Source organism: Oncorhynchus clarkii, chromosome 29, assembly GCF_045791955.1.
Source record: "Oncorhynchus clarkii lewisi isolate Uvic-CL-2024 chromosome 29, UVic_Ocla_1.0, whole genome shotgun sequence".
Taxonomy (NCBI): Eukaryota; Metazoa; Chordata; class Actinopteri; order Salmoniformes; family Salmonidae; genus Oncorhynchus; species Oncorhynchus clarkii.
In genome coordinates this window covers 35901678-35920375 of record NC_092175.1, presented here as the reverse complement: position 1 = coordinate 35920375, position 18698 = coordinate 35901678, and the positions used below count along the sequence as shown (strand labels likewise).

The following is an 18698-nucleotide window of genomic DNA, read 5'->3' as shown; positions in this document are numbered from 1 at the left end:
AGTTACCACAGCCACAAAGTCCCAAACCACGCCTATTTCTAAAATGTATATTTATTTTAAAACTATGATCTTAAACCTAACCTTAACCACACTGCTAACCTTGTGCTTAACCCTAACTTTAAACTAAGCCCGAAAAGCACATTTTTGTTTGCCTGAATTTTTACGATAGCCAATTTTGACTTTGTGGCTATAGTAACTAATGGAAATCAATGCTTTGCACTAGATGACCAATGGGGGCGCTGTGTTGAAGCCAGAGTGCCTCCATCTTGGCACTCCTCCCCCATTGTAAACAAATATTTTGGACGCTATAGAAATTGGTTAATGTCTACATTTGTTTTTGCCACATTTATTCTATTACTGACACCTTAATACATACTTTTAAATGATATTATGTGAGCTAAAAAAAACATAAACATATAAAAAATGTAAACATAAAACATTTGTAAAACATTAAACAATTATAAAATTTCTTCAAGTATAATTTTTAGAGATTTCTGTTACTGTCCCCACTACAAAAAAAAAAACTTAAATATATTTAATTTTGTCCTTGAAACATTTTAATCAAAATACTGTAGAATTAAATGTATTCCTCTGGAGTGCTTTGAATCAGCTTAAAGGCTGGTCATGGCTCACATAAACAGCATCCTCCCGGATACCCTAGACCCACTCCAATTCGGTTATCAGGCCTACCACTGACGACACAACAGTGATGAAACAGCCTATAGGGAGGAGGTCAGAGAACTGGCAGTGTGGTGCCAGGACAACAACCTCTCCCTCAATGTGAGCAAGACAAAGGAGCTGATCTTGAACTACAGGAAAAGGCGGGCCGAACAGGCCCCCATTAACATCAACGGGGCTGTAGTGGAGCATGACGAGCGTTTCAAGTTCCTTGGTGTCCACAACACCAACAAACTATCATGGTCCAAACACACCAAGACAGTCGTTAAGAGGGCACGACAACACCTTTACCCCCTCAGGAAACTGAAAAGATTTGGAATGGGTCCCCAGATCCTCAAAAAGTTATTTTGCTGCACCATCGAGAGCATCGTGACCGGTTGCATCACCGCCTGCTGATTCAAATAATCAACTCATCATCAAGCTTTGATTATTTGAATCGGCTTTGTAGACAGTTCTAGGGCAAAAACAGAGTTTGGGAAAACCTGCCCTACACCCATTAAAACCGCACTACTATTCCACTACTTTGGCCCTGTCTGATCCTACACAAGGTCGGCAGCCTGGGAGAACAGACGCTGTCGTTCTACACACCTTGTAATTCTTCTTCAATAAAATCTTGTACACCCAAGAACTTCTCTGCAGCTGCCACCACAACATCTATTATCGGTGACTTATGTTTAATACAGTAGAGTTGATAACCATGGCTATGACCACTAAGAAGCCAACCTTACTGAAGCACATGGTATTCCTATCGGTCTCTATTGGCCTCGGCCTACTAACAATGTCATCTTCAACCTAGCTCACGGACCCATCTTCCTTTACTACTGTCTTCACTGCCTCAGCATATGACACCTTCTGTACTACTCTGACCCTGGCTCAGCGTCTTCCCAGCATACACTGCAGCAAAAAGCATTCTCAGGTGATCAGACCAGAACACACACACGCACCTTCATACATTGTATACAGTCATTGACACACACACACACACACACACACACACACACACACACACACACACACACACACACACACACACACACACACACACACACACACACACACACACACACACACACACACACACACACACACACACACACACACACACACACACAGTTTTATAAAAGTGTATAACTATTATTTCAGAGTGGAAACAACATCTTCAACATTCATCTGTGGATAATTTTCTTGTGTATGGTGAATAATTCTACCCGCATGGTTGTGTGTATATATGGGTGGTTCATTGAGGAAAGGGGAAAGTCATTTACCCCCAGTCTCTCACGTGATGATAAGGATCCTGAGCTGAGGTTAAATATAACCTACTATTATTATTTTTAAATCACTTTCTTGCAATTTCACAAGTATTTTGTACATTTTCGCAACTCTAAGCGCAACAATCTAAACAGATTTTCACAACAGCTCATGTTTCATAACTCTAAGCACAACAATCTAAACAGATTATCACAACAGCTCATGTTTCATAACTAAGCACAACAATCTAAACAGATTATCACAACAGCTCATGTTTCATAACTCTAAGCACATTTTCAATTCACTGAGTACAACAAAATTATTCACAATGTCACTTGTCCACTGCACCAAATCTCTCTTTCAATTTGGTAACATATTCAATCTAAGTATCTGCTTTTCAAAATGCAATATTCACTTTACTTTTGATATGATTTTCTTGTCATCACTTAGTCACACTTCTCAAAACTGTTAACTACTGAACCAAAATGATGTAGTGCCTATTTAAATTATATAGTTTGATAACTGTTGAACACTGTAAATGTCTATATTTTTACCTTATAAATGCATCAATTTGACATCAATTTATGTTGGAAGGTAAAACCAAATCATATATGGATGTGGCTGTAAATACCACATCATCATTCTCCATCAGCCAGTATGCTTCAATAGGACATAGTTGAAGTGTACATTGCACTGCTGAAATACCTGGGTTGTATATAACAATATATTCCACTCATTATCTGAATTTCATTGATACACTGTAAGCTGATGAATTTTGCCAAGCAGAGAGACAGGCGATACTGTATCAGTTGACAAGTCACATGGAAAAGGTGATCTTGTACAATGTTGCATGGGACAGAAATGGCAGACAACACCGTAATACGTTTTCACATTAGCCAACTGCTATACAGCACCCCTATTTCTGATGTTTTGTACAAGGTTAATGAAACTGTAAAACTAACATTTCTCAAAATGCTCACAACCTGCCATTGAATACAAATTGTAAAAAAAAGAATAATTTGCATGTCAAATACTGTATGGAAAATAACATTTATTATTCACTATTCTTTCTATTCAACACTTCAAAAATAACAGTTTTGAATTGTGTATCTTGTATTTTTGATATTGGATTAAAATATGTTTTATTGTCGCATTCACCGGATAGGTGCAGTGAAATGTGTTGTTTCCTAAAGAAAATGTACTTATTATATTTCACTGAACTTTACTCAGGGACAGTGGCGGTTCTTTTATGGCTCCCTGGGTGAACCCCCCTGCACTAACTGTACCATTCTGCACTAACTGTACCATTCTGCACTAACTGTACCATTCTGCACTAACTGTACCATTCTGCACTAACTGTACCATTCTGCACTAACTGTACCATTCTGCACTAACTGTACCATTCTGCACTAACTGTACCATTCTGCACTAACTGTACCATTCTGCACTAACTGTACCATTCTGCACTAACTGTAATTTTTATTCAGACATTTGGAACAACACAAATAAATAATCATAACATTTAAAACTATATGAATATAAAGATATAGACAAAAGTAAGACTCATATCAAAAATAAGTAACAAAGACAAATAGAAACAAATTTGTGTTGATTTGGCACTGAGCATCAATCAATTACCCATCCCCCAACACTGTTAACCAAGAGTCAAGACTAAACCAATTCACCTTATTCTTAATGATTTCACACAAACCAGAAAAAAAAATCTAAAATATGTCTGTGAAACTATATTTTCACAGTATTATGAATGAATTGTGATTTATTTGGTAGCATTTCGTAGTGTGACTGATTTTACTAATTGCATTAGTACTGTACAAAGTTAGAGGTGCGCTATTTGATAGATTCCCCCGCTCCCCCTAACTCGTGCTTCAAGTGGGGAGACCTGAGGTCAACCTACCCCTGCCCTTCTCCCCATCTCGTACTTCTGTTAGGGATACCTTCCCAGGCAGTAGCCTGCATAGCTCACAAACTAGAATCAGGACGCCCATTCCGACAAGGTTCACTGACCCACAGTCCCACACGGTGACATGATATCATTGCCGTGACGTGCAAATGAGCGATAGAAAACCGATCGCGCAAATGTCACCAGTCCGATTTTTTTTGTGCGGGTGTAGGTGTGAAAGTTGCGTGAAACCCCAATGAATACACAATCAAAGGTTCTGAACATAAGATAGGGGGCATTGCAAGTGTTATTAGTTTAGTGTTTTAATAAAATATACCACTTACATCTGAACTAGCGACTCCTTGTGAGGGCTGGGCGCCTGCAGGATGACTTCGGTCATCAGTTGAATGGTGTTTTCTCTGACACATTGGTGCAGCTGGCTTCTGGGTTAAGCGGGTGGGAGGACGCATGACTCTACCTTCACCTCTCTCTATCGTAATTGGAGCAAAAGGGGGAAAAAAATACATATATATATTTATACCACAGAAATACCTTATTTACATAAGTATTCAGATCCTTTTCTATGAGACTTCAAATTGATCTCAGGTACATCCTGTTTCCATTGATCATCCTTGAGATGTTTCTACAACTTGATTGGAGAGTCCACCTGTGGTAAATTCAATTGATTGGACATGATTTGGAAAGAAACATACCTGTCTATATAAGGTCCCATAGTTGATAATGCATGTCAGAGCAAAAAATCAAGCCATGAGGTCGAAGGAACTGTCCGTAGAGCTCCAAGACAGGATTGTGTTGAGGCACAGATCTGTGGAAGGGTACCAAAACATTTCTGCAGCATTGAAGGTCCCCAAGAACACAGTGGCCTCAATCATTCTTAAATGCAATAAATTTGTATCCACCAAGACTCTCCCTAGAGCTGGCCACCCGGCCAAACTGAGCAATCGGGGGAGAATCAGGCCTTTATGGTAGAATGGCCAGACTGAAGCCACTACTGAGTAAAAGGCACATGACAGCCCACTTGGAGTTTGCCAAAAGGCACCTAAAGGACTCTCAGACCATGAGAAACAAGATTCTTTGGTCTGATGAAACCAAGATTGAATTATTTGGCCTGAATGCCAAACGTCACATCTGGAGGCAACCTGGCACCATCCCTATGGTGTAGCATGGTGGTGGGGATGTTTTTCAGCGGCAAGGAGACTAGTCAGGATCGAGTGAAAGATCAACTGCGTAAATTACAGAGATCCTTGATGAAAACCTGCTCCAGAGCGCTCAGGACCTCAGACTGGGGAGAAGGTTCACCTTCCAACAGGACAACGACCCTAAGCACGCAGCCAAGACACTGCAGGAGTGGATTCGGGACAAGTCTCAATGTCCAGAGCCCAGACTTGAACCTGATCGAACATCTCTGGATAGACCTGAAAATAGCTGTGCAGTGACGCTCCCCATCCAACCTGACAGAGTTTGAGAAGACTCGAGGCTGTAATCGCTGCCAAAGGTGCTTTACGGAAAATGGGTTTCATACTAGATGCCTTCTGACGCTTATGGGGCAGGGACCTGAAAGTCCTCTGAGTTGGTCCATTGCTTTTCAACCGATACATATGTCTTTAGATCTGTGGATGCCATAATGCACTTATTAAAATCAGTCAAACATAGGCCGACAGTGCATTCGGGAAAGTATTCAGACCCCTTGACTTTTCCCACATTTTGTTACGTTACAGCCTTATTCTAAAGTTGATCAAATTGCCCCCCTCCCCCCAATCTACACACAATATCCTATAATGACAACGCAAAAACAATTTTGACATTTTTGAAAATTAACAAAAAATATTATTAAAATATTACTCAGTACATTGTTAAAAGTGGGAGATTGAGGGAGCTAGAGAGAGATTATTCTTATCACATCAAGAATATTAAGTGGAATGCCATACAAGCATCATTGACCATAGTCCTTTTTCAAAAGTATATATTTTTTAAACAATAGAAAATTACAATGAGCCCTATCAGCTTGTTTTCAACATGCATTGCTTTATAAAACAAGACACGTTTGTTTTGTTTTAGTGGGAGGGCAAGGAGGGAGGGAGGGCAGGGAGGGAGGGAGGGAGGGAGGGGGGACAGGGAGGGAGGGAGGGAGGGGGGCAGGGAGGGAGGGAGGGAGGGAGGAGGGGAGGGAGGGCAGGGAGGGAGGGAGGAGGGCGGGAGGGAGGGAGGGGGGGCAGGGCACTGGAGGTGTTATTGCGCCCTCTAGTGAGCAGTCGCTTATCCGAGAAGGCGACGAGGTGAAGGAGGGTAGCGAGTCCTCATGTTTCTCTCCACCAGTAACAAACCACATCTAAACCGGGACGCCCCAATACTGGTAAAGCTAGCTACTGCTAATGTCAAACTCTAGATCCAGATTGTATACACCAAGCTGGTCGTGTCGGCGAAACAATCAAGTGGGTAAGTTGCTATTTTGTTAAATGTGTTTGTCTAGTAAGCGTGCAGCTGGATTTATGGGTTATGGGAACGCTGGCCTCTGAAAGTCCCCCTTTCTCCGAATTCGACTCAAGAGTGAGTGGCAGCTAGCTAGGTAAGCTACAAAGCAACGAGGACATGGCTAACGTCAGTTAGCTAGATGTGTAAAGGTTCGTGTCTAAAATCTTAACCACTGTTCCTTGTGAGCGGTCTTTATAACAAAACAAAAAGTTTACAGTGATTTATAATTCTGGAAAACTGCCATGCTGTTGCATGATAGCTAGTTTGCTAGCCTTATCAGGTGGTGATGTTAGTTTTTACACTGATTCAATTAGCCAGCTAGTTCTGTTAGCCAGCTAATCATGATTTGGAAAAACCCCGAAACTAGCTGGCTGGCTGTGTTATTAAATTGACTAGCTAGTTAACATTGGGTAGGATAGCGTTTACGTTCATTGTAGCTAGAACATTTGTTTTCATGCACAGTTGCTGAGTAATGATTGATGGCTAGATCTACTATAATGCGTGCTCGTTTAACGTTACTTAGATTTCAGAAGACTCACGCTTTGCTTTGGGCTGATGAATATAAAACAACATAGTAACAAGGATATGTTGACTGCATCTTATTATGCCTATGTTTAAGTGTAACCATACCGGTTTCCAATGCACACTTTATACTATAACGTGAGAACTCCAGTGATGGAGCCTGCCGCAATGTAATTCGCACGTAAACCTTAACATTCGTTTTGTTTGTACTTGGCCATGGCTACTAAATTGGTAAATGATGCTCCCAGTTTGAGTGTAATAACTGAAGTGTAGCTCACTAAAAATGCAATAATGCCAATTTTTTGGGTTGTCACTTGTGTGTTGAAGTAGGCTACCTTTGTTGAGTTCACTGGTCTGTTGTACAATGCCATTTCAAATCGACTCAGTTTGCCATGGATATATAGTGCTTTCAGAAAGTACTCATGCCCTTTCACTTTCCACATTCTATTACAGTCTGAATTCAAAATGGCTAAAACAAAATCTTACCATCTACACAATACCTTATCTTGACAAAGTGAAAATGTTTTTTAGAAATGTTTACAGATATCTCATGTACACGAGTATTCACACCCCAGAGCCAATACCTTACATTTGGCAGCGATTACAGAGTCTTTCTGGATTGGTACAGTATTTGCACATTCTACTTTAAAAAAAAAAAATCTTCCAGCTCTGTCAAGTTGATTGTTAACCATTGCTAGACAGGAACTCAGCTGAAATGTGAATTAATCTCCCAGTGTCTGTTGGAAAGCAGACTGAACCAGGTTTTTCTCTAGGATTTTGAGTGTGCTTAGCGATGTTCCATTTATTTTTGTTTAAAAAATACTCCATAGTCCTTGCCTATGACAGGCATACCCACCATCATGCTTGAACATATTAAGTTGTTGCAGTGTTGTTAGATATGCCCCAAACAGCCGTTCAACTCTATCTGTTTTAAAGTCACCATTGGGCTCATGGTGAAATCCCTGAGTGGTTTCCTTCCATTCCTGCAACTGAGTTTGGAATGATGCCTGTATCTTTGTGGTGCCTGGATATATTGATACACGATCCAAAGTGTAATTAATAACTTCATGCTTAAAGGGATATTCAACGTCTGCTTCCCCCATCTGCCAATAGGGGCCCATCTTTGCGAGGCATTGGAAAGTCTCCCTGGTCTTTGTGTTTGAAATTGGAGGGACCTTACAATTATCTGTATGTGTGGGGTACAGAGACATGGTAGTCATTCAAAAATTGTTAACCACTTATTGCACACAGTCCATGTACAGTTGAAGTCGGAAGTTTACAAACACTTAGGTTGGAGTCATTAAAAATCGTTTTTTAACCACACCACAAATTTCTTGTTAACGAACTATAGTTTTGGCAAGTCGGATAGGACATCCACTCTGTGTCTGACACAAGTAATTTTTCCAACAATTGTTTACAGACAGATTATTTCACTTATAATTCACTGTATCACAATTCCAGTGGGTCAGATGTTTACACACACTAAGTTGACAGTGCCTTTAAACAGCTTGAAAAATTCCACAAAATGTCATGGCTTTAGAAGCTTCTAATAGGCTAATTGACATTATTTGAGTCAATTGGAGATATACCTGTGGATGTATTTCAAGGCCTACCTTCAAACTCAGTTTCTCTTTGCTTGACATCATGGGAAAATCAAAAGAAATCAGCCAAGACCTCAGAAAAAAAATTGTAGACCTCCACAGGTTTGGTTCATCCTTGGGAGCAATTTCCATATGCTTGAAGATAACATGTTCATCTGTACAAACAATAGTATGCAAGTATAAACACCATGGGACCACGCAGCCATGATACCACTCATGAAGGAGATGCGTTCTGTCTCCTAGAGATGAACGTACTTTGGTGCGAAAAGCACAAATCAATTCCAGAACAACAGCAAAGGACCTTGTGAAGATGCTGGAGGAAACAGGTACAAAAGTATCTATACCCACAGTAAAACGAGTCCTATATCGACATAACCTGATTGGTCCCAAATGGGTCTTCCCAATGGACAATGACCCCAAGCATACTTCCAAAGTTGTCTACATGGCTTAAGGACAACTAAGTCATGGTATTGGAGTGGCCATCACAAAGCCCTGACCTCAATCCTGTAGAACATTTGTGGGCAGAACTGAAAAAGCTTGTGCGAGCAAGGAGGCCTACAAACCTGACTCAGTTACATCAGCTCTGTCAGGAGGAATGGGCCAAAATTCACTCAACTGATTGTGAGAAGCTTGTGGAAGGCTACCCAAAATGTTTGACCCAAGTTAAACAATTTAAAGGCAATGCTACCAAATACTAATTGAGTGTATGCAAACTTATGACCAATTAGGAATGTATTGAAAGAAATAAAAGCTGAAATAAATCATTCTCCTATTATTCTGACAATTCACGTTAAAATAAAGTGATCCTAACTCACCTAAGACAGGGAATTTTTACTCAGATTAAATGTTAGGAATTGTGAAACTGAGTTTAAATATATTTTGCTAAGGTGTATGTAAACTTCTGACTTCAACTGTAACTACTAAGTGCATTTTTACTCCTGAACTGATGTATACTTTCCATAGCAAAGGGGTTGAATACTTATTGACTCAAGACATTTCAGCTTTTAATTGAAGTAATTTGGAAAAATATTTAACACTTCCACTTTGCCATGATGGGATATTGTGTGTTGGACCGTGACCCACAATCTCAATTTAATCCTTTTAAAATTCAGGTTGTAACACAACAAAATGTGGATAAAGTCGAGGGGTGTGAATACTTTCTGAAGGCACTGTATGTTCAAAGTCTTGGCTGGCTTTTTTGTGTGTAAAGTAACGGCTCCTTACAGCCATAGCATAATCCATGCACACCAATATCCAATTCTCATTTCATGTAAAAGGACTCATGAGCACCAACGTGATGGGAGCATATCAAATTGGATGTCAAATGAAAGCTAAGAGTATATATTTTTGAGAAATTAAGGCATATAATAATTTTCCATCCTAAAAATTATGAGTAGGGGAATGTTTTTATTTCTGTTCAGAAAGATGGAAAAAGGGGTCTTTGAAAACATCTACCAGAATTTCTTTTTTAAGTATTAGAAATACATCAAAACACAATTTTGAAGACCCCCGCCAACTAATATGAGCATACACACTGAACAAAAATATAAACGCAACATGTAAATGTTGGTTTCTTGGGCTGAAATAAAACATTCCAGAAGTTTTTCATATGCTCAAATATTTTTCTCAATTTTTGTGCACAAATTTGTTTACATCCCTGTTAGTGAGCATTTCTCCTTTGCCAAGATAATCCATCCACCTGACAGGTGTAGCATATCAAGAAGCTGATTTAACAGCATGATAATTGCACAGGTGCACCTTGTGCAAATGACAACAAAAGCCCACTCTAAAATGAGCAGATTTATCACACAATGCCACAGATGTCTCAAGTTTTGCGGGAGCATGCAGTTGGTATGCTGACTGCAGGAATGTTCACCAGAGCTGTTGCCAGAGAATTTAATGCTAATTTCTCTATCGTAAACCAACTTATGTTTCAGCATGATAATGCAAAGATCTGTACACAATTCCTGGAAGCTGAAAATATCCCACATCTTCCATGGCCTGCATACTCACCAGACATATGCCACCCATTTGAGCATGATTGGCATGCTTTGGATTGACGTGTACGACAGCGTGTTCCAGTTCCTGCCACTATCCAACAACTTCGCACAGCCATTGAAGAGGAGTGGGACAACATTCCACAGACCACAATCAACAGCCTGATCAACTCTATGCGAAGGAGATGTTGCGCTGCATGAGGCAAATGGTGATTACACCAGATACTAACTGTTTTTCTGATCTATGCATCTACTTAAAAAAAAGAATGAAAAAAAAAAGCCATGTGACCAACAGATGCATGTCTGTATTCCCAGTCATGTGAAATCCATAGATTAGGGCCAAATGAATTATTTCAATTGACTGATTTCCTTATGAACTGTAACTCAGGAAAATCTTCATTGTTGCATGATGCATTTAATTTTGTTCATGGTATATATGACGTCAACGCTACGGCTGTCCGCTTTACAGCACTGTATGGGTTTCAACTGACGGCCCTTCTAATCGTGTGTACAACGCACACAAAAATGTCCCCATCCCTCCCGCTAATTGGAATTCTTTTGCAGTTTTTTTTTTTGCGAGGGTGAGGGGAATGCTGTATATCGAGCGGAGTCGATGTGCTCTGAAAGATGAGTTGAGGATTATAATAAATAGTTTTGATGTCATGTCAAGCAAGCCACACACACCCCGTGAGTACAATTGTGCACATTTCCATATATGAAAATTCATGTAATTTACAGAATGAACATTTTATGATCGCTCCGTTTGATGTACAGTTAAAAGGATGACATGCGCTATACCCTGGGTTGTCCTGATAGGAATGAGCCTATGTTTGTCGTATTGTGAAGAAAATTAGCCGTGCAACACGCACTTGAATGCACTCATGACTCCATTCTATGCACACCCAAATTCCTATCTGTTTAGGATTGCCCTATGAAATTGCCCTATGAAAGCCTAACACTGTAAGGTCGTATGTTGGCAATATAACAGGCTTTCAAATGATGCCCACCTGACCCAGATTGTGATTTATAATGGAACATTTTTGCGTTGCTTAAACAACAACAGTAATTGTGTGTATTCAGGGCTGTGTTCTAAACAAAAACTGTGTGGTTGCTTCAGTTCCTCAACGGCAAAGATGGGAGAGCTAAAAAAAACAACATATTTTATGTTTCCTTCAGTCAAAGTGCTTTGAAATTACTTAGGATCTGTGCTCAGTTTGGAGAGGTGTGTGTGTGGCCACTTGGAGACACCAGTTAGAGCTCTGATACCAAACCCTTGTAATCATTTTTTTCTAATGTTGCACCTACCCCAACATTTTCAGGAATGCTCTTTTCAGATTGTTATTGACAAATGCTGTGAGAAGTACAGTAAATGTCAAATGCACAATATCAACAGTGTAATGTTTTGGAGTCAGTTGTCTTGTTTTTTTTGTTGGTCTGATCATTTCCCCAAAGTTCTCTCTTTTTCAGTGCTACCATGGTCATCCATTTGCTTTTTATAGTTCTTCTGTAAGAAACATTTTAAATGTTGTCCTATCCATGTAGTGTTAAGCCTCATGCTTCTCCTATGTGATGGATTGTAGAGTAATAAAAACTAATACTCACTCTCCTTATTGCACCATTTAGTGTCATTTTGACCACAAGCAATGGCTTTTCAGCCCATCTTGTGCTGGTATAACCTGTCTAGTGGATTTTTTTTTTTTTTTTTTTTTTTGCAAAATGAAGACCAGCTGTTTTTACACAGTAATCTTTTTAATGTTTTATGGCCCCGGACTGTAGATTTTAGTGTACTTGAGAATTATCCCTCTGAGCATTGAAATGCTCTTTAAAAAGCTGCACTGTTTTTAGGTATTATCAAGATCATCCTAAAGTTGTGCAATATCCATTAGTGTATTCCATTTAAACCTTTACCAGAGATGCTTATCCAGTATTAGTGTGCCGCAGATTGATATGCTCCCCAGATTGGCTTCCCCCTGCTCCCATAACCGGCATTGTGTCGGTGTCCGGTTGCAATATTGGTCAATTGAGATGTAATGAATGGGGAGACAATCCTACTTAAATAACTATTTTGAGGCTGTGAAGCATGACCTGAGTTGCTCATCAAGCCATCTATTGTTTGTGCAATAATGTTCCCATTTGTAATATTTGCCGAAATAAAAGTTAAGTAGCTCATCTCCCATTCAGATAGCCTATCGGCTTGGTAGTTGTATCAGGAGGTTCTACTTGGTCCATGATTGCACAAAATAAGTAACTTAAGATGACAGACTTACTAAAATCAAAGTTTATTGGTCACGTGCACACGGTACAGTGAAATGCTTGCTTGCTAATTCTTCTCAATGCAGTAATATCAAGAATCAAATTTGTATTTTTATTTCACCTTTATTTAACCAGGTAGGCTAGTTGAGAACAAGTTCTCATTTACAACTGTGGCCTGGCCAAGAAAAAGCAAAGCAGTGTGACAGACAACAACACAGAGTTACACATGGAATAAACAAGCCAATAACACAATAAACAAGTCAATGACACAGTAGTAAAAAAAAATAGTCTATATACAGTGTGTGCAAAATGCATGAGGAGGTTGGCAATAAATAGGCTATAAGAGTGAATAATTACAATTTAGCAGACTAACACTGGAGTGATAAATGAGCAGATGATTATGTGCAAAAAGAGCGGAAAAGTAAATTAAAACAATATGGGGATGAGGTAGGTAGATTGGGTGGGCTATTTACAGATGGGCTATGTACAGCTGCAGTGATTGTTTAGCTGCTCAGATAGCTTATGTTTAAAGTTGGTGAGGGAAATAAGTCTCCAACTTTAGTGATTTTTGCAGTTCGTTCCAGTCATTGGCGGCAGAGAACTGGAAGGAAAGGCGGCCAAATGTGGTGTTGGCTTTGAGGATGATCAGTGAGATATCCCTGCAGGTGCGTGTGCTACGGGTGGGTGTTATCGTGAACTGAGATGAGGCGGAGCTTTACCTAGCAAAGACTTCTAGATGACCTGGAGCCAGTGGGTCTGGCGACGAATATGTAGCGAGGGCCAGCCGACTAGAGCATACAGGTCGCAGTGGTGGGTGGTATAAGGTGCTTTAGTAACAAAACGGATGGCACTGTGATAAACTGCATCCAGTTTTCTGAGTAGAGTATTGGAAACTATCTTGTAGATGACATCACCGAAGTCGAGGATCGGTAGGATAGTCAGTTTTACTAGGGTAAGTTTGGCGGCGTGAGTGAAGGAGGCTTTGTTGCGGAATAGAAAGCCGACTCTAGATTTGATTTTAGATTGGAGATGTTTAATATGAGTCTGGAAGGAGAGAGTACAGTCTAACCAGACACCTAGGTATTATAGTTGTCCACATTCTAGGTTGGAACCGTCCAGGGTGGTGATGTTGGGCGGGTGCGGGCAGGGAACGGTTGCAAAGCATGCATTTGGTTTTACTAGCGTTTAAGAGCAGTTGGAGGCCACGGAAGGAGTGTTGTGTGGCATTCTAGCTCGCTTGGAGGTTAGTTAGCACAGTGTCCAAGGAAGGGCCAGAAGTATACAGAATGGCGTCGTCTGCGTAGAAGTGGATCCGGGAATCTCCTGCAGCAAGAGCGACATCATTGATATATTCAGAGAAAAAAGTCGGCCCGAGAATTGAACCCTGTGGTACCCCCATAGACTGCCTTCTCAAAGTCCAAAAATAAGTAGTAGTAGTAATGGCAGTATGAACGATTAATCAAAATGAATGAAGACTAGGAAAGTGACTTTGTATAGCAGCTTAAATAAATAGTATTAATAAATAGTAACAGTAATAGTATCGACTCTCATCATGTCACGCCATTTGGCTCTGTAGTTTAAAATATACTCTACAAAAATATAAATGCAACAATTTAGACGATTTTACTGAGTTACAGTTCATTTAAGGAAATCAGTCAATTGAAATAAATTCATTAGGTCCTAATCAATGGATTTCACATGACTGGGAAGAGGCAAAGCCATGGGTGGGCCTGGGAGGGCATAGGTCCAGCAGAATGAGAATGAGTTTTCCCCCACAAACGGGCTTTATTACAGACACAAATACTCCTCAATTTCATCAGCTGGCCGGGTGGCTGATCTCAGATGATCCGGCAGGTGAAGAAACCGGATGTGGAGGTCCAGGGCTAGCGTGGTTACACATGGTTGTGAGGCTGGTTGGACGTACTGCCAATTTCTCTAAAAAGATGTGGTAGAGAAATTAACATGACATTCTCTGGAAACAGCTCTGGTGGACATCACTGCATTCAACATGCCAATTGCACGCTCCCCCAACTTGAGACATATATTCCCAAGCACAAGGTGCACCTGTATAATGATCATGCTGTTTAATCGGCTTCTTGATATGCCACACCTGTGTATGGATTATCTTGGCAAAGGAGAAATGAACAGTGATGTAAACACATGTGCACATTTCAGAAATAAGCTTTTTGCGTGTATGGAACATTTCTGGGATATTTAATTTAGGCTCATGAAACATGGGACCAACACTTGACATTTTGCCTTTTTAAATATTTTTGTTCAGTATATATTTGTCAGCACGCTGTCATTAAATATTGAGTGGCCTACTAACCGCTGCCTAACTTGATTCTATACATTCTGGCAGCACCTTTCCTACCAAAGCAAAACAACTCACCTTAATGCCACTAAATTAAATGGCTGCTAACTTAACTGCCTAACGTTACCCTTTACACTCGTACCTGTACGCGGGTTGAAAATGGCTCATTTGGACCCTGTTAAACACCTAAATTGGAACCCAGTGGCTGTTCAGTAACATGCTATACATGATGCCAGAGCTCAGGCTCTGAGCTGTATGAGTTTTGACTGACAGCCATTCTGAACTTGAGCGACAAGAACTTGCCCCAATACCCCCCCCCCCCCCCCCGCTAATTGGGAAACGTCGGCGAATTACTTTGAGGGTGGGGAAATACTGTATAAAGAAACACATTTACACGTTTTACCAGGTGTGTTGACTGAACACGTTCTCATTTATGACCTGGCGAATAGTTACGGGGAGATGAATGAGCCTATTGGAAGCTGGGGATGATTAGGTGGCCATGATGGTATGAGGGCCAGATTGGGAATTTAGCCAGGACACTGGGGTTAACACCCCTACTCTTACGATAAGTGCCAGGGCACCCATTTTTAACGGCACCCTACTAAGGGCAATGTCCCCAATCACTGTAAATTAAGAGGATGATGTATTTTGAAGGATGAGACGTTGAGTTATAATAAATACCTCTGTCATACAACCAATCCAAACACCCGTGAGTCCAAACGTGCACGTCACATTTCCATATCATAAAACTCGTCATATACAGCAGTGTCAAAGTTTATCATCACTATGATGTACATTTACCAGATGACATGGCGTGTTATTGTGAACATGTTTGACTATTGTGGAGGAAATTCGCTGTGGAACACGCACCTGAATACATGCAAAATTATTAGCCTAACACTGTAAGATCGTACGTTATAACGTATCTAGACATGTTGGCAGTAGAACAAGCTTTCAAATGATGCCCACCTGACCCAGATTGATTTATAATGGGCCGTTTTTGGATTGGGTAAACAACAACAGTAATTGTGTGATGGCGGGGATGCAGGGCTGAGTTCCAAACAAAATAACTGCAAGTGTGTTTGCTCTAGTTCCTCAACAGCACAGCTAGGAGAACTTAAAAAAACGCCTTATAGTTGAAGATTCTTCTTTGAGTCATAAAAGTGCATTGAAATTACTTGGGAACTGTGCACACTCTGGAGAGGTGTGGCCACTTGGAGACACCAGTTAGTCTTCTCACTCAAACCCTTGTCATGTTTTTGTCTTAAGGTGTACCTAACCCATATTTTCTCCAGAGTGTTTTCAGATTTCGTCGTCACCAAATGCGGCAAAGTACAGTAAATGGAAAATGCACATAAAATCAAGTGTAAAGTTTGGATTCAGTCCTGTCAGGTGAACTGTTTTGAACTCACCTTTTGATCTAATAATTTTCCCTTCATCTCAAAACTGTTCCTGCCTGTGGGTTGTTTGGTAGCCAGAAGTGAAGGGACCGAGCCACGTAATGCCTTTGACTGCCTGTCACTGGTCCTCGTCCTTGTTGTGCCAGTCAGCCAGCGTTTCTCTCCCCTTCAGCGCTCATTCTGTTCGACGTGGAGGAAAGAGTAATTCATCTCTGGGAGGAGCGTGCCAAATCTGGGGACTGCATAGCAATTTTTCTTCGCAAGGGGCACTGCCAAGTTCTGCCTAGCCGCCCAGTCACCCTCTCGGCTGGAACCAACACTGAGCAAGCTGTCACTTTGACTCTGTCAACACACTTTGCCTCTCTGTCAACACACTTTGCCTCTGTCAACATTTGTGTTAAACTCGCCCAAGTATCAACTCCTTCTCATTCACAGTGGGATACATCGGCAGCTGGTCTCTTATCTCTTGGCAGGACGAGCCGCTTGACTTCATTAATAAGGTGCATGTGACGTTCTGGAAATGTATGGGGTTTAAATTCATAAAGTGACAGATCATGATAGAAGAGATCTGTCAAACAGCTCTAAAGTAAGGCACAGTGACAGGCAAGTTTACCCTTTCATTAGATGTATTCCTAGGTCTCCATCCCTTGTAAAAACCCTCCAAGTCAGACATACTGTATTCAAAGTCCAGGGACCGGTTTTCCAAAAGCATCTTAAGGCTAAGTTCACCCATAGAACCTTCATAGAAGCATCGCTAAATCTCCGAGCTGTTTCCAGAAACCATCGTTATTAACTTTGCTCTTGAAAACACTCGTAATCGAACACCTGCCGTAGACCACTCGTAGAACAACTAAGTGCGTCATTCGATTATTTTGTTGCCCTCCTGCATCACTTTATACACAGAATCTCAGAAACATAGAAACACACGGTTTATCCATCTCTCTGTGACCACTGATAACTTCAGAATAAAGCTGACTACAAATACAAAGTTGCCAATGTCTTTGCAGTTGATACAAATAAGCAACCTGAGATGACTGCATTAAAATATAAATCATGGAAATACGTTATATAGTCAAGTATGCTGTCTGTAATTTGTCTCCGTATATTTAATGTGTAGCCTAACGTGCGCAATGACGTGGCAAATCTGTGATTTTGTGCATTTTTCTATGATAAGCCGCCTCAATATTTGCAGCCGTAGGTGGTAGGCCTAAAATATCTCTAGGAGCTGATCTGTCGTCAGTATTGTGAAATGATGTCAAGGGAAGATTTGAATGGAGAAGGGGAATTTGAGAGCAGTGCTCCCGTTCTTTCCATCCTGTCAGTATCGAAACAACATGCTCCACGATGCACTTAGTGATCGTTCTCTCTGCGTGCTGTTCTGGGAAACGCATGTTACATCTTCGGCCATTTTTAATAGGGAAGATGTATTTGTTAAAACACACGAAAGCCAAAGTTTTATCAGGAAACCGGCCCTGGTTCATTACGTGTTTTGTCTGCATGCGAGGAGACAACTAGCTGATTTTCTGTAATGACTGGGATTGCTCTGTTGATCTCTGGTCTTACGCTAATGATTATCCAGGTGTCCTTGCTACTATTGTAAACCACACTAATGTAATTTGTTTGGCGTGGCTCAGCTCCTTATGTTTATTCTACTGAATTATTTTGACTGGTTGAAATGGAATTAGGATTTACTGAGAGTAGTTAAGTGATAGAAAAATGCAGACTCGCTGTCTGCTCGCATGTTCGGAATGCAGTTTATTATATCATGACATAGACAGTGTCTAAATGCTATAGGAATGTGCCACTGTTTTGTACTAATGAGTCACTTATTGCTCTGTGGAGACCAGAGTTGAAGAAGTTTGTTGGCAGTAGGAGTCCTCCTTTAATGCAGCTTGTGCCCGTCTTCTGATTAGTCCGGTTTGACCCGACGACAGTGTCATCCACGTCCATATCGATTTCATTAGGAGAGATTCTCACCAACTAATCTACACCAGTTTAGATTTGGCTGATGTCCACGTTCTCACAATTGATGTGAACAGCATTGTTGACAGTAATGAGCCTCTGACGCGTGAGTCCCCATGTTTCAGTGCGTGTCAAATGAGCAAAACCCTACGGTTAGTGCCCTGAGCACCGTAGTTAGACTGTTTTACTCAATTGGCCATTGCCAGCTGACACTCAGGCTTGCAACAAGACTCCTCATAAACACACATGATTCAGTGCATACTCTCTCATTACCAGTGTACATTTGTCACGCTGTAAGGTTTATAAAATGCCAATCACAACGACAGGTAT

The 18698-nt window shown here is 40.7% G+C and overlaps 1 protein-coding gene across 1 annotated transcript in view; it reads left to right on the top strand.

Moving 5' to 3' along the window:
• Nucleotides 1–6105: 6105 nt before the first annotated feature.
• The window catches only part of LOC139388353 (bifunctional heparan sulfate N-deacetylase/N-sulfotransferase 1-like), a 144038-nt gene continuing 131445 nt past the window's right edge, over nucleotides 6106–18698 (top strand). Inside the window, exon 1 of the mRNA XM_071134968.1 lies at nucleotides 6106–6283. The gene's annotated coding sequence lies outside the window, so the exon portion shown is untranslated. The remainder of the gene's footprint in view (nucleotides 6284–18698) is intronic.